General features: G+C 39.5%; 1 protein-coding gene across 16 annotated transcripts in view; it reads left to right on the top strand.

Annotated features, from left to right (window-relative positions):
- Positions 1-1,052: 1,052 nt before the first annotated feature.
- The window catches only part of CTNND1 (catenin delta 1), a 63,536-nt gene continuing 47,167 nt past the window's right edge, over positions 1,053-17,421 (top strand). For 8 of the 16 annotated variants that reach the window (XM_079102259.1, XM_079102260.1, XM_079102266.1 and 5 more), the window contains exon 1: positions 1,053-1,320. The gene's annotated coding sequence lies outside the window, so the exon portion shown is untranslated. Of the gene's footprint in view, positions 1,321-2,853; positions 2,877-14,150; positions 15,108-17,421 lie in introns of those variants that run through there. The other 8 variants (XR_013757573.1, XR_013757574.1, XM_079102256.1 and 5 more) reach the window with 3 other exon arrangements.

Raw genomic sequence — 17,421 nt, 5'->3', positions numbered from 1 at the left:
AGACTGAGGCAGGAGGATCACAAATTCGAAGTCAGCCTGGGAAATTTAGCAAGGTCCTGTCTCAAAATAAAAGGGATGTAGCTCAGAGGTAAAGTGCCCTGGGTTTAATCCCCAGTAACAAAACAAAAACAAAAACCCCACCCTCGTCCTCCTTCCTGGTCCAACAGTCTAAGGTTAAAAATGTTTCCTAACTCAGAAAAATAATACCTGTATAATCCTTTATTTAGGTCAAATGTAAAAAGAGAATATATGAATCAGATAATCTTAAGCTTGAAGTTCACAAAGGAATCAAATTTTCTTAATGTAAGACTTACTTTACCTATGCTGTTAACCACTTTAGATATATTGCTTGTTTATTGGATCCCATTTACTCTCCCCCACAAATTCACCTTATTTTGATTTGGGGACAAATGGGAAGACAGCGATTTTCTTAATAGCTCAGTGGATTCCTATCTTCCATTTGGTTCGCAGTATAGAGACTAAAAACTATAAACAAGTCCAGGCATTTTTTTTTTTTCCTAATTAGCTCTAATGCAATTAAAAAAAAAAACAAAGAAATCAGAGTTTACCCCTGATACTCCCTACCATCCCAGTCAACACACAGTAGTCCTGTTTATAGGATTTCTCTTTCCTTCCTTTCCTATCTTCCTTTGGGAAAATGTTTTGGGGTAGAAGGCAACAAACCAAATAGCTGGCAAATAAAATCAGCTCTTTTCTGTTTCCTCACCCAGATAGGTAGGGAGAGGGAGCAATAACCCCCATCAAAGAGAACGGATGCTTAAGTATGCCATTCTGAAAAGCCCTTGTTCTTTCACGCGCCCACCCTCTGAGCTCTGCAGTAATTCCTCAGAGATTGTATAGTCTCTGCTTTAAATATAAATATATATATAAAACTTCCCCCTGTCTCTTTCTCTCCTCCTCTCTCTCTTTTTTTTAATTTCCTATAATAAAGTTTCCTATTGGATAAGGTCAGCTCCCTGATTTATGCCTGGCTCCTATTGGAAGCTCGCAGGGGCTGACATCACTTAGGAAAGCGAGGGGGTAGGGCTGCCAGATCAGTTTGTCACCACCCAGGCTCCCTTGCCTTTGGCTGGGTGCAACTTCCATTTTAGGTGTTGGATCTGAGGGGGAAAAAAAAGAGAGCGAGAGGGAGAGTGAGGGAGAGAGAGAGGGAGGAGAGAAAGAAGAGCAGGAAAGATCCTGAAAAGAGGAAGAGGTGGTGAAAATCAGCTGCCTTGCTGGATCCGTCTTTCTCAGCACATTTGGCGAAGCCTCGGGTTTCTTTCTTAAAGGACTGGTTTTCAGAAGTCCACATTTGAGGTGTGTGCTTTTTTTTTTTTTTTTTTTTTTTTTTAAGAAAAAAATGTGTGTACAGACGGGCAAAGGAGGATAAGCCAAGTTGAATTTTTGTCTGACGGTAACTAGAAGGAATTTAAAAATGAAGAGTCTGTATGCTGATGGGTGACTTTTAAGCAATTGTTTTTTTCCTTCTACTTTCAATACTTATGGGGGATTTTGGTATTTGACTATGTTAAAAAGGTAAAATATTACAGGAACTGGAAACAAACTTCTGGGTCTAATATTGGGAGCTGAATGGAAACGGGGTAAGAGAAGTTGTGTGAATTTACATTTTGGTGTGTTCTTTACTTTTTATATTTTTTCTGGACTAAACTAACGTACTTCTGTTTTCAGAGCCCAAATCAAAAGTTGGTTTTTTGGCATGTTGTGTGTGGGTTGGGAAAGGAATTTGTCCGGGTCGGAAGCTAGTTATACAGATGGTTCTTCGTATGTTTCAAACTTACTCTTTCTTTTTTTCCCCCCTTTTACCATTGGATTTGTGGAAATGGAAAGTTGCAGGGAGCTTTGCAGCTTAAATGGTATTGTTTTTTCCTGTAGAGAGTTTGAACGGCCCAGATCGGTTTTAGCCCTGCTGTTCCTGGGTGGATCCCTCTTACTTTTCCAGGTGCGGTGGGTGAGAGCCTCACTAACCTGCTAGATGTAACCTCCCTGCTTTGCTTTATAAAAGAAAACAAATGGATCTATGTTAACTGAATTGACATCCTCTTCTCCTAAAACTACCTTTGCTGGCAAAGATTTGTGGAGGTTACTAGGTTAAATCTGTGGGTAACACTTGGTATGTGCTTAAAAAAGGGTAAAAGTTCTATTCATGCCTTTTATTTCACCTGAGTATAGTGGCAACACACCTGAAAAAAATTTCAGCCTTGTGGTCTCTGAAAGGTCCATAGGTTGAATTGGTTAGGCTAAGAGAAATCATTTACACAAACTTTGGGGCTTAAAATGTATTTGAGAAAGCAAAAGGAGAGTTTTTATTTTTAAGCCAACTGGAAAGTTATTTTTTGGAGGTGAGTTTGTTTGGTTAATTTACCTTTAAGTTAGAAATCTGTTAGAACTGAAGAACCATGACTGTGCTTTCATATCTTAAACCTTAAGATTTGTTTGATTTTGTTTTTACATATACATTTTTGCAAAAGTTGATTCTAGATAATCATATAGCCAACTCATCAGTAGCTGAAAACTAGGATGTTCTCTTCCTTTTGAAATGGGAATCAGCCCGAAAATCATAGCTGAGTAGATACTGCCCTAATTGTAGCAAGATGGGCCTTAATGTGTAAGTTGCTCATTAGCTTTTTTTTTTTTTTTTTTTTTTTTTGCTCATTAGCTTTAAACTAGCATGTATCTTTAATATTCCTCTGATTTCTTACGTCCCCCACCCCCCGCCCATTCTTTTCAGACTAGAACACTTCCTTGAATTTCCTTTCTAGAATGAGAACATTTCTTGAAAGATGATTTCATCCTTGTGAGGTTGTGGCTTCAGGAGGAGATAGAACTTTGTTCCTTCTCTCAGTATAATCTAGGTAAGGGCTACAGAAAAATTTTGATGTCTGGATCTCATAACAAGTACAATTAGAAAGAAAGTGTGTACAGTCTGTTGGGCATAATTCTTGTTTAATATTTTTCTGATTTTCTTTCAAATGTCCTCTCTACCTTGACTCCAGATTAGGGAGGTTTCTTAGTGGATCTTTGGAGGTTGATCATGTAGCTGCCGGCAGTGTCCGAGTGTCGGTTTCCCACCCAACCTTTGGGGGGAGGGATGAGAGAATCTGAAGGAAGAGTACAAAGGCAGTTTGAATATAGGTTCTGGATGACTGAGTGATGGTGATTTGGGTTCAGCTTTAAATATTGGGCTTTGTGTAGCTGCAGTGAACATTGCAGTTAACTAGGGTCCAGGACTGCTTCTATGAACTAAGGCATTGTTTTGATTTGTGTGTAGTATGGAGCCTTTGGGGTGGTAAGATGGAAGATTTGTCTTTTACCTCACCACTGTTTTTTTTTTTTTTTTTCTTCAGGAATTATAGGAAGGGGTACAGATAAATAAATCTTTTATTTTTAAATTTTTCTTTTTTCTCCTTATTTTGATTTTGGTGTAGAAAATGATGACCACTATGAGTTGCAGATATTTTCCTTTCCTTGTTTGTCTCCTATATAAAACTGTTGGTTTCTTTGTTATGTGAGTAAGGTAGTGATCTGTGTTCCAGGTGGAGTCTCTTTTGGGTGTTTAAAGTTCTAATACCTTTCTTAGGATTCCAGCGTGGACAGAGGGACTAGAATATGTTCTTTCAGCTAGTATAAAATTGAGGCTATTTGAGCTCTTAAAAAAAAGAAAAGCTCCAAATAATTACTGTCTAGCCTTCGGTTTATGAAGTAGTTGCTCTCTAGGGATGGGTGAGATAGGATTGATGCAAATAAATTAAGCATAGATCACTATCTATTGATAAAATGATTAGCTCTGTATAATTTTGCTTTCTATTTTAGTACATGATGGTCCTCTGTTAGTAACTGCCAGGTTCTCTTACCTTTCCCCTCATTGTTTTTTTATGGTATGCTAACCATTTTGCATAAACTATTTCTTAATTTCCAACAACAATCTTTTTTTTTTTTTTTTAAGGAATTTCAGGCTAGACGCAAAGGTTTGCTGAAAATCTTCACTGCCTAAATATGGTGGAGGCCAGGATTAACCCTGGTCTGACTAACTACAAAGTCCAATGACTTAACCACTAATATACTGCCGTTCTTCAGAAAGAATGGAAGTAACAGCTAGAACTAAAATGAACCCTATGAGAGGCAGGAGTGTTTCATCTTATGTAGGATCAGCAGTCACTCAGATTTCCAGCCTTCTCCCACTTCCTTCGGCACCCATGTTGGGATCGTGTGTATGTAAAAGATCCGTTTTCTGTAGAGCCCCGGGGAGCTGGGTGTGCTAGAATGGATATTATTTTTAGAACAGGGATCTTACCATATGTGTGCCATTGCTGTCCTTTTTTTTTTTTTTTCCCTTCTTTTTCGTTTTTTTTTTTTTAGAGTTTCCTTATGTTGCCCAAGGTAGTTTTGAACTGATCATATTCTTGCCTCAGCCTAACCTAGTGTGGTTGGTATTACAGGTATGTGCTACTGTGCCTGGTTCTAATTTCTTAAACTTCTCACAGTTATCTCAAACTTTATTTGATTATCAGTGAAATTTTCTTTTTCCAGAGAATTTTCAGGTATTTGGGTTGGATGATATCATCTTGCAGGGAGAGGTTTGAGGGAGGTAGTTCAAATAATGTATTTTGTATTAAAATTGTCTCTCTCTCTCTTTTTTTTTTTTTTTTGTCTGCTTTATCTCTAGATTGTGAGCTGCTTGGGTGTAGGTACTATTTTATATCTGAATCCTTTAGTATCTATCTTTGTGTCTGTACATAATAAGGTGCTTGGTAAGCCTTGGTTAAATATGACATTTGATGGCAGTCATTGAGGGATATTTATTTAGTTATTTAGCCATACTAAGGATTGAACCTAGGGATGCTCTACCGCTGAGCTACATCCCCAACCCTTTTTTATGTTGAGACAGTTTCACTAAGTTGTTGAGGCTAGCCTTGAATTTGTGATCCTCAGTGTTTCAGTCTTGTGTGTTAGGATTATAGACCTGAGCCACCACCTAGCTAGTGAGGGACTTTTGTGGGGGAGGCTTGAAAAGGAAGTTGAGATAGGAAGCAAAACAGCATAAATTAATAAAATCTCCATGTGGTTTTGAAACTTTTACTGTAGGCTGTATTTCAACCTACATCTCCTTCCTTTCATTTTAAGCAAAGTTTCTGGAAATACTGGAAGATTTTAACTTTTCTTTACTCCTGTTTCCTTTTCTGCAAGCAGTCCAAAGAACGGTGTGTGTAAAAAGCAAGGGGCCTAGGTTGTTCATTCCAGAAGCTGAAGACTTTAAATGTAGCTATTTTTTAGGGAAGAACACAGGGCAGCAGCAAGGAAGAACTGCTTTCAGCCCTGGTTGGAATGAGTGGTTTTTATATCTGTTAATAAAATCACAAAGAATGTGGAAGAATAGTTTTGAATGTCACTGCTTCAGAGAAAGTATGTTTGGTATCTTTTTTTTTGGGTAGGACTGGGGATTGAACCCAGGGCCTCATGCGTGCTGGTAAGCACTCTACTATTAAGCTACATCTGCAGCTCCTGATATCATTGTGGTTTTTAATCACTGCTTCAGTCATGGGAATTTCAGGAGATTTTGTTCGTGAAGTATATCAGAAAGTTTATGAGTTTAAGAACCAAAATTAGTTTTCATGGGTAATTTAGAATCGAGGTAGTAACAGGAAACTTGCCTAAAGGAATAAACTGTAGGTAATCAGGATGTGAATAACTACAAATATTCTTTCATGTTCCTTTCCCTCAAAGAAAGGGGTTAAAATTACACAATGCTGAAATAGGGACTGCTCTGCTTAAAAAAATGCAACTACCTCCAGTGTTTCCAATAGAACATTGATATAACCTGGCAGGGAGATTATTGGAGGCAAGAATACTTCTGGATAGGAGTGAAAGGGAGAAGTTAGGATGTTATTGCTTTGTATTTAGTTGTATAACATATATATTTTTGGAAGTATTTTTTTCCTCCAGAATTTACTTGGAGTTTCATGTTGTTGATTATTAAATATTATATACTGACTATAAGGTGTAGGTCCTGCCTGCATTTACTGTTCTGGTTCAGGGACAGTGTTCTCACTTTTTAGGGCCATTTCTCTGCTGTGGGCCCAGTCTGATTGAAATAGTTTGGGCAATTTAGATCAGGCATGTAGAGAGGGGGCATTATAAGGATTCCCACTTTATTTATTTTATTTATATATATTTTGGTCTTAAACTCCTGGGCTCTTTCACTATGTTGCCCAAGTTGGTCTTGAACTCCTGGGCTCAAGTGATCCTCATGCTTCAGCCTCTGGAGTAGCTGGGACTACAGGAATGTACCACCTTGCTTGGCTCCAGATTTTCTTAAGGCATTCTGTGCTGGGCTATGGTAGGTAATTTGTCTTGGTTTTCACACAGCGTGCCCCATTATATGATGATAAAAGTGACTTTAATGTTTTTATTTCAAACTTGCTGGAAAGTTACATGAATAGTACAATAACTCTGTACTTACGCAGATACCATGTGTTGCTTTAAATATCTTATTATTGGTTTTTATTTTATTTTTTTTGTGATACTGGGGATCTATCCCAGGTCCTCAGGCGTGCAAGGTAAGTGCTTTACCTCTGAGCTCCAACCTCAGCCCTATTGTATGTTTTTGATCAATATGCTGACCAAAAAGGTAATTTCCAATCTGTTTTACCAGAGTGGTGAGAAGAGGCAGCAGAGCAGAGTGCTTAAGGGTATGGATGCTGAAGCCAGACTAGACTGCTTGGTTTCAAATTTTGCTCTACTATTACTGACTTCTGGCAAATTGCTTAATTGCTCTGTGTTTTGGTCTTGTCTGTAAAATGGGGATACTATTAGCCATCTTATAGGATTGTTGTGACAATTAAGTGATTTGATATGTAAAATTTGTAGAATAGTGCAGAGCTCAGTAATACCTTGTGTTTGCTATTAGAATGGTAAATGAACTCAAACTTATTTTTGTGTTGGACAAAATATCTTTCTTTCTTTCTTTTTTTTTGGGGGGGGGGATAGAACCCAGGGATGCTTTGCTACTGATCTAAAAGTTTTTTAGTAGGCAATAACTTTGTGGAGTTGTGTGGGTGGGGTTGTCCAAAACAATGGTGGTATGAGAATGTTTCACTTTTACTAAAGTGAGGCATGAAATTTTCTTTAATTTTGTTAGATAGGTGTGTTTGGGTTTGGGTTTATTATTCTTGGCTTTGAAAGAGGCTTTTTTTTTTTTTGTTACTGGGGATTGAACCCATGGATGCTTAACCACTGAGCCATATCCCCAGCCCTTTTTAATACATTTTATTAGAGACAGGGTCTTGCTGAGTTGCTGAGGTCCTTGCTAAGTTGCAGAGGCTTGCTTTGAACTTGTGATCCTCCTGCCTCAGCCTCCCGAGTCACTGGGATTACAGGTGTTCTCCATCACACCTGGCTGAATGAGGTTCTTTACCTCAGATTCTTGCTTGTCCAATCATGTCTTTAGGATAACTTACTTATGAATGGTTGTACTGGAAACAATTGATTACACAGAAATGAAGGCAAGCTTTTACTATCCTTTTTCTTGAAATAAACTCCCTTTTTTGTATACAGGAAACACTTCTTTGTTTGTAGTTGTTATTTGCAGATATTTGCACAACTCACATATAGAAATTTTGAGTTCATGAATGCTTCCTGTGAAAAGTATGCTTCCAGGAAGAGTGTGCTCTTGTATGGAAATGCCCAGTTGTGACCTGTGGGATGTTATGAGTGTGTTAGATGCAACCTTGCCTGCAAACTTGCAGTTTTCTTTCAACCTAGGATTTCCTTTTTTCCTCCCCCTTTTTTTCATACTAAATAGCCTACGAAACTAGGGTTCTAAATAGTATTAAAATAATTTCTGGTCAGACATAGTTATATGCCTGTAATGTCAGCGACTTGGGAGGCTGAGGCAGGAGGATAGCAAGTTCAAGGCCAGCCTCAGTAACTTAGTAAGACCCTGTCTGAAAAAAAAATAAAAAGGGCTGGGGATGTGGCTCAGTGTCCCCAGTACCAAAATAATAACAATAATTTCTGTTGGCACTCCATAGCCTCCTACTATAACTACCTCACCCAGCATCCTACTTTTATTTTTATGTATGTGTATGTGCTGGGGATTGAACCCAGGGTCTTGTGCATGCTTAGTGGGTGTTCTACTGAGCTACACCCCTAGTAACCCCATATCAATTCTCCTACAGTTTCTCTCCTATTGGTTTTCTTTCCTGTTCTCTCTGGGGTCTCCCTTTTTCTCTCTTTGCTTTTTTTTTTTAAAACCCCTTCTCATTTTTACCTTAGGTTGGTAGTCTTCATGGGGGCATTGTTTTCCTCTCTAACAATTGATATGCGAGAAGCTCGTTTCTTTTTCTGGAAAAAAAAAATACTTAAGTGCAAAAGGTACGAGTGTTAGGCTATTGCTTCTGATTTATTGCAGTTCTATGTTAGGGTTATAATTATTATTCAAGAAGATTGACCTGTTCTGGTAACTTAGTTTTTATCTTTGATTTTCAGATTCCATCTCCATTTCTTAATTAGTTACTATCATGGTTTATTCGACAGTAGAGCAAAAGAAATTTACCTTCCCCAGAGTAAATTATTAGGTTTTCTTGCTGTTTTGTTATTCAAGGTTGAACCCAGGACCCTGCACATGCTAGGCAAACACTTTACTCATCCCCAGCACTTTTTATTTTTTATGTTTTGCAGTACTGGAACCCAGTATAGAACCCAGAAGTGCTGTACCACAGACTTGTATCCCCAGTCTTTTATTCTTTATTTGAGACAGGGTCTCACAGAGCTGTCCAGGCCAGCATCAAATATCAAATCCTCCTGCCTCAGCCTCTCAAGTTGCAGGGATTACGGGCATGCACCATCATGCCTGACAAGGAGTTTATATTTTAAGAAACTAAAACTTATTCTAATGGTTGAAGATTTAAGACATTGTTATAGGAACTAGGTCAGCTTTTCAATTACCTTTATCAAAGCACCTGCAGTGCCCATTTCATTGCAAGCGAAGTAAACCTCATTGAAATAAAGTAACTGGTTTATATTCAGTACACTTTTAAAACAGAGTAATCTACTTTAAAAGAGAAATTGTTGCCAATCTGATTTCTTTCCTGATTCTTTGTTAGAATGGGGAAAGTTCTGTAACTTCTCTGTTGTTCTGTTCTCCATTGACGACTATGTAAATCAGGGCACAGTTGGCCACTTGTGTGCCTATCCTGCTGAAGATGAACCAAATAGGGAGGTAAGACTATAGCAACCCCTACTTTGTAGACCTAAGATCACAATTAGAAAAAATATTTAGAAATAAAAATTAAACAGTTGATTTATTTTCTAAAATTTAACTTTTTGCATTCATTGAAGTAAAAATTTTCATTCATCCAAAAGAAATCTGAGAGTACTATACACCATATACTAGAGTACAATAAAATAAATAAACCTAATTAATACTTGTCCTCACAGAGCTTACAGACTAGCTGTGAGAAACAAATAGTAAATAAGCAAGTAAATATATATCAGAACGTGATGTTATTGAGGAAAAAAAGCAGAATAGGATGGGGGATAAGAAGTGCCTTGGTGGGAGTGAGTTTATACTTTTGGTACTGGGCATTGAACCTAGGGGCACTTTACCACTGAGCCACATCCCCAACCCATTTTATTTTGAGAGAGGGTCTGGTTAAGTTTCTGAGGCTGGCCTTGAGCTTGTGATCCTCCTGCTTTAGTCTCCCAAGTCACTGGAATTACAAGCATGTACTACTGTGTCCTGCTAGAGTGAGTTTATTATAGAGATTGGACAGGAAAGACTTTATGTGTAAGGTATGTTTGAGAAGACCAAAAGAAATGAGGGATGGAGTCAGGTACATGTGAGGAGTAGAAAGTGTAGGCTGGTTGGTGCCAGTAAGCAAAAGAGAAGGGGGAGAGGATAAAGTAAGTTGGGTGCATGGTGCATGCCTGTAATCCTAGTGACTTGCAAGGCTGAGGCAGGAGGATTTCAAATTCCAGATCAGCCTCAGCAACTTAGTTCCCATCTCAATAAAAAGGGATAGGGATGTAGCTCAGTGGTAAATTTCCCCTGAGTTCAATCCACAGTACCAAAAAAAAAAAAAAAGAGAGACACCTGTTTAGAGAGTTCTAGTGGGTGTGTGTGGGAGGGAAAGGGGAATAGTGTAGGACCTTGTTGTGCTGCTGTATAGCACAAAGAAAAGTTGTCTCCTCACCTCAGGCACACAGACAATGGCTAGTATCAGTTTTTTGTGTATTCCTCATAAGTTAAAGCAGCACTAGTAATATCCTCCATCTTTCCCCCATTGCAGAAGCCCCATGAGAATAATTGGCAGATTTTGCAGAGATTGATGACCTTTGTCTTGAGAATGTTAGGAAATTTACTTAGAATAAATTTGTATGTGTTTGGGAAGTGAGATCAAAATTTTTATTCTTGTCTACATGTGACTTGAATCACCCAGTTTTCTGTGAACCACAGTAACAGAGCTGGTAAAACTTCCTTTTAGTACAACCTCAGTTAATTTGGTTTATGTGCTTTTGACCAAATATTATGCTTGTCCTGCTTGTTTACTGCTTCCTCTTTTGCTCATTCAACCAAAAGTTCCTGCTTCCATGAAACTCTCATCTTTGGAATTTGATGGTTTCAGGGACTGATAGTCTTTCTTTCTTTTTTCAATTTCAATTTTTTTTTTTTTTTTTTGCTGTGCTGAGAATCAGGGCCCACTTTATAAGTCACTGTACCCATACTTCTGTCTTGTACATTGGAGCCATGATCATCCCTGATAACTAACTGTAGGTCTATATTTTCCCTTTCCATATGTATGTTTAGCTCATTAGGTGTTATCAAAGTGCATACTGAGCCACTTGCCTGGTTGACTGATAGAACTGAGGAAGAAGCACCAATTATTTAGTAATTTGGTGTTCTATGGCAACCCCATAAATGAAAGTAAAAGAATATCTGATTATCAGGAGTACCTGTGTTTTGAATCATCCACTCTTACTATCCATTTCAAGATTTCTGGTTTAACTAGTCTGTTCCTCAGAGAAAGAATCTTCTGTCTTCTTCCTTCCCACCCTCCTATTTTCTTTCTCTCCTGAAGTTCTTAGTCCTGGTACTTGACCTGGTTACCCTCTGTTCTTTCCATTATACTTATCTAGTTCACTTCCTGTTACTTAATATCATCTTTGGGAGATGACCTTAATCAGGAGATGTTTCACCCCTCCGATTCCCTTCTCTTTAGGCCAGGTAACTAACTGTATCATCTTGCATGGGAAACACTGCAGGCAAACAAAGATTCCCCAAGATCTTGAAGTTGCTTTAAATAACTGATATGTATTACTTCAACGTATGTAGATAAAGTCGAGGTGTTTGTGGTTGTTATGAGATTATGTATTTTAATGCCATGATTTATTATTATTATTATTATTATTATTATTATTATTATTATTATTTTTGTGGTACTGGGAATTGAACCCAGGGACTCCACCACTGAGCTATGTCCTCAGCCCTTTTTGCTTTTTATTTTGAGACAGGGTCTCCTCAAGTTGCCAAGGTTGGCCTTGAATTTATAATCCTCTGGAGCCTGTCTCCCGAGTGGCTGGTATTATAGGCATGTGTCACCACATTTGAATGTTGTTCTTCTTAAGTCTTCATACTTCCTTGTGGAAATATTTTTCTCTGTAATTCTTTTTTTTTGTTTGTGGTGCTGGGGATTGAACCCAGGGTCGTGTGCATGCAAGGCAAGTGCTCTACCACTGAACTATAGTCCTAATCAGTCAACTTAGACCTATAGTTCTTTTTTCTTTGGTTACTGGGGATTGAACCTAGAAGTGCTTAACCACTGAGCCACATCCCCAGCCCTTTTTTATATTTTATTTAGAGACAGGGTCTCACTGGGTTGCTTAGGGCCTTGCTGAGTGGCTGAGGCTGGCTTTGAACTTTCAATCCTCTTACCTCAGCCTCCTGAACCTCTAGGATTACAGGTGTGCACTGCCACGCCAGACCCCCTGTAGTTCTTATAAAGACATTTTGCTATTCGTTGGCTCTTACTCAAACCAGAAGTTAAAGTGACTTGCTTGGGTAAGTCCGAAGTAACCCTTGAATCCAATGTTCTGGTTATTTCTCTTATATGTGATCAGGTAGACTAGAAATATCTGGGGGGGGCGGGGGGGGAGGGTCTTGAATGGTAGATTTAAGACTTTAGACTTTTGGGATAGAATATGGAATTTTTCTTTGAAAATTGGGCACAGCTCTTTGTTTTTTGGAGGAAATTTTACCTAGGATGTTTTAAAATTGGGTTGCCCAACTTGCAGTGTAAATGCACCTCCATTGTAGCAACTCAGGACTCCAAAGAGGGTTAGTGTTGGCGGATGAAATAGTTCCTTCCTTCTAGGTTCTGAGTCCTAGAACATAGTACTTAGGACTGTGCCATTCCAGCTATCCTTACATTTATTTATTCATTTATTTTTGTGGTACTGGGGTTTGAACCCAGAACCTTGCAGGTGCTAGGAAAGCACTCTACTACTGAGCTATACCCCCCAGCCCTTTTTATTTTAAGACAGAGTCTTGCTTAGTTGCTGAGGGTCTCACTAAGTTGCCCAGACTGGCCTTGATCTTGTGATCTCCCTATCTCAGTTTCCTGAGTCCCTGGCATTACAGGCATGTGTCACCATGCCTGATATTTTTATTTCATTTTGTTTTTTATTATGTAAATTGTTTCAGTAGTGAGGCTCGAACTCAGGGCTTCACACTTGCTAGGCAAGCACTCTACTACCACTGAACTGCTTCCCAGACCTCATCCTTATATTTAAATTCATGCTTTTAAAGAACGTTTAACTCATACTGAGTAATGATCTGAGCTGTCTGGTGAACAATAAAACAGGCCCACATAATGTATTTTATAACCAGTGCCCTTTTTGTAAGAGGAATGTTGTGGTGAGAGGGTTGTCCCAGGAGGTTGATTATTTAATTAAATCAAGAAATAGAGAAGACTGCTGGTTCAAGATGGTAGATATGGCAAGAAGGTGATTAATTTGAAGTGATATACCTGAGTCCTGGTATGTTTTGAAATTACAAATGCTACCGCTGATTTGGAGGTTATGCCAACACTTGCATGATTTGGGGGCCTGTTAGGGCCAAGGAAAACTTTTAGATTGTACTCTATTCCCCTTTCCATTTTGAAATTGTGGAACAAATTCCGGAGAGGATGTTTGCATTGAAACTCAGCTGGATAATTTGTTTAAAACTGAACAGGAAGGGCCAATTTATTTCCTGTCTGAAAAGGAAATGCTAGCTTCCTTCCCTTCCTCCTTGGCTAACTGGCCAACTTGGAATATGGGTGGGGAGGAGCTGATTATGTTAGTGCTCTTTCTTTCTTTCTTTTTTCCTTTTCTTTTTTTTTTTTTTTTTTTTGATACTGGGATTGAACACATGGGCGCTTTACCAGGGAGCTATATCCCCAATCCTTTTTATTTTTAACTTTGAGACAGGGTCTCACCAAATTGCTAAGGCTGGCCTTAAATTTGTGGTCCTCCTGCTTCAGCCTTCCGAGTTCCTGGGATTATGCTCACACTCTTAACTGACTATCTGTGCCTTAGGAAATTGAGTTACCATCAATGTTTAAGTGTGGTACACAACATTTGCTCACCCCTGTTGTATGTGTTTTTGTGTCCTTGCTTTTACATGGGAGCCCTGTAACTAAGTTTGGCTTTTGTAGTCCCAGACAGCCTTCTACTGCCAGATGTCATTTTATGTACAGCTTTGCGTACACCTCCCCTATATTCTCTGACATTTGAAAACAGACCAAAGAGTTGCAGGGAAGAAATAGAAACCCATTTGACCTTGAGGGTTAGGTTGTAGAAAGCTGAACATAATTGGGCAGAAGGGAGTGGATGACAAAGGTTTCTTATTTTTAAATTGAGCCAAGAATGCATTCCTTCTGAGTAGGGCCAGTTGGCACCCTTCCTGCTATTTTAGTCCAGGCTTCTTCCTACTGACCAATTGTATTAAGTGTTTGATGTGAGTTTAAACTGTGGTCTCAGGAGGTGGGGGGAGGGGAGGGAGGGAGAGTGGTGAAAACAGCTGGTGCCTTCATCAAACCATCTCAATTAGCCTTCTTTTTAGAGTTTGGGGGTGAGGGGTGGCTGAGGAGTTGAAACTGGATAGCAGAGACCTAGTAACTCTCATGTAAAGGTACTGGATTCTCAGGCACTCTTAGTACTTTGTGGGATGTTGGCTAGTTGGAATGTAGCTAAACCATTCCCAATTATATTCTTTACTCTGCCCCCACTTCCCTTTGATTCTTTGAGCTTTTTTCCAAGAGCGTGGCTGAGAAGCTAGATAGCAAAGAAAACTCATCCTCCTATCAACTAAGTATTCAGCTGAGTCTTGGGCCCTTCAAGGACTTCCTCCTTACCCATTCATTATTCCCTTGGTTGGGTTTTCCAAGTGTTTACATACAGCCCTATATACAATTAGAACCAGGACCTCTGATGAAGTTAAGTTGAATATAATTGATTGGCAATACTTAGTCTCCTAATGTCCCTTACTCTGGAGGATGACTGGATTTCTGACTCAGCACTCCTTTGCCCTCTCATCTGCTCAGTTTGATACTGAGAATCTTTTGGGAGCAGGAGCAGCATTGACATAGATGTGTTCATTTGTCTATCTGGGGTGTGTCTTTTTAATGTTTAAAAATTTTTTTTAACTATCTCAGAAACTCCCCCTTAGGTGCTACTGTTTTTTTTTTTTTTTTTTATCTGTTCTTGTATGCCCATCTCACACTTAACTGGCTCTGATTTATTTGGTTTTAACTATTAGGGAATATTGGGTAAGAATCCTAACATTCATAACTAGTTTTTCAGTAATGTAATTTTATTTTGTGGGATTTATTTTTCTGGGGATTAAACCCATTGGGTGCTCTACCACCCAGCTATATCCCTAACCCTTTTTATTTTTTTGAGATAGGGTCTTGCTAAGTTTCTGAGGCTGGCCTTGGAGATCCTGCTGCCTCGCCTCCCGTGTTGCTGGGATTACGAGTTTGCGCTACAGCACCAGCTAATTTTTCAGTATTTTTTGAGAGGAACAGGGAATCTTGAATTGGTGCTAGGTAAGAGATATTAAACTTGTTTTTTGTGTGCGCTTGGGTGACAGAACTTTCAGATTAGATGCTGCTGTTGAAGTTCTGTTCTTTTTCTTTGTTAGTGCTGGGGATTGAGCCCAGGGCCTTATACATGGTAGGCAGATACTCTATCACTGCACTACATCTCCAGCCTTCTTTTTTAATTTTGAGAGAGTCTCATCAGATTGCCTAGGCTGACTTCAAACTTTGCCATCCTCAGGCTCCTGAGTAGCTGGGATTAGGGTGGGTGCTACCACACCCAGCTGAAGTTCTTTTCTAAAACATAATGTCACTAAATATTATTTTCTGACCTGCCCTAGAATGCTAGCCCTAGAATGGCTGACTATAGTGTATATTCCTGCCCTATCTCTCTACCTGGTTGTGCCAGATCCAGATAAGAATTAAATCCTTCTAAACTGTCGTTTTATGCTTACTCCTTTGGCATAATGTACTGCTTGGGTCAGGATTTAACCCATTTGCTTCTAGCAAGTCCAAGGAGAGGGTCTAGGAGAAAGAAGCAAAGGAGAAAAAATAGCATGTTACTGGTTAGTTGCCTGGAATGTCCCTCTGGTTTGTGAACTCTGCTGAGCATTACTGTGTTTATGCACAGGGAATTGAGCTTCTTTGGATTTCAAGAATCTTTGGCAAATAGAACTTTACTTCTATGTGCATCTTTGCTTCTGGGGTTTAGAACTAACTTCCAAAGGCTATACAAGATAATAGAAGAAATGTATAATTTATCCCATTTTTGGAAGGGAGGCTTTCCCTTAACGACTAGATTGCATTTGTACAGTCCAATAGGAAAAGCTGAGGTTGCCCTTGTGACCTCTTTGCTGCCAGGGTTACAGTGCAATTCCTAATTGGCCTTCCTCTTACTCTCTGGGGAAGTAGGGAACTTTGCCCCCCCCACCCCACTTGATTAAACTGCCTCTTTGTAGGGTGGAGTCTGCTGCCTTTGTTTGTTTTCTGTGGGGCCTGTCTTAGAATTACCAACTCTGTTGGTAGGGAAAATAGTTTGACTTTGAAAGCAGTAGAAGTGGGTGACTAAAGATATACCCTAAAGTCATTCTCCAAGTGGGAATATTCCATTGACTGAATTCGGGTGGGTGATCAAACTGCCATGATGAAGCTTTCTTGGGGAACTTGCCACATGTGATTGAGCTGACTGTAACAGCAGCAATAGCTTTAAAATTCCCAGTGCACTGTCTCCAAAGTGAATAAACTTACCAAGTAGGAATCTTAAAAATCCCTCACCCCCTCCAACCTCTTAGATCCACACACACAGGATCTTTCTGCTGATTCTTAAATGCCTGAGCTTTGTCCTGTGTAGTGTTGGCTTGGGGCAGGGAGGGAGGGTTGTTTTCCCGAACATGATAAGGAACTGTGCAGGGCAAAGTGGGAGCTCTGACTGGTGATTGGTAGACAGGATGCCCTGGAATGTGGTTGGCTTGCAGCCCAGAATCCAGCACTTTGTATTTGTTTGTTTCTGGGAGACTGTGGTCTGGTGCTACTGTGACAGGAAGTGAGAAAGCTGGGAGTGGGGGAACGGAGAGGGGCGATGTCTTTGTGGTTCTCCTGTGAAATCTCTTTGTCCCTGGAGAGCAGCTCTGCTATAGAGCTCTACTGAGAAGAGAGCAGCCTTTGTGTGTCTAATGGGTCTCGGAGCATCTAGCTACTCCGAGGGATTAGAGGGTGTGAATTCTGACTGTGGCCATTTACGTCTTAGCACTTGAGTTATATAAATGACCTTGATCTCCTAGCATTGGGAAGCTACTGAGTTTTGTGTGTGCTACTATTATTTATGGATCTCTAGGATTTAATTAAAAGAGGAAGTCTAGAAGGAGATGTTAAATAATGTATATATATATATATTGCAGATATCTTATTGGATCTGAAAGAGACAGAAACAGGTAATACTGGGGACCTGTGTTTTAGATCTCATCCTTACATTCAAAGCAGGAGAAACCAATCCATTCTTTGATTTCAGTATTGAGGGTTACTGGCAATTCTTTGTAGTGTTTGGACATAACTAGTTTCCTGGGTTTTTTTTCCCCCCAGGTCTAGACTGAAATAGCACCTGTGGTACTCTGTCCTCTTCTTCTCTTTTCTCCCTTGTTTTGTGTTTTCCCTGCCCTCCATTCCAGCTGTGAAACAGGCATCTTTTCTCACTTTGTAGATTGGGTGACTGAGTCCTCAACTTCTTGCCAAGCTGGCTAGCCCTGGAGCACACACACAGACCCGCCTTTGATTGCCAAGGAGGACAGCTGCCCTAGAGGCAGATTGCTAACATACCCCTAGAACA

Source organism: Sciurus vulgaris (genome assembly GCF_902686455.1).
Source record: "Sciurus vulgaris genome assembly, chromosome: 11".
Taxonomy (NCBI): Eukaryota; Metazoa; Chordata; class Mammalia; order Rodentia; family Sciuridae; genus Sciurus; species Sciurus vulgaris.
This window is presented reverse-complemented; position numbering and strand designations above follow the sequence as displayed.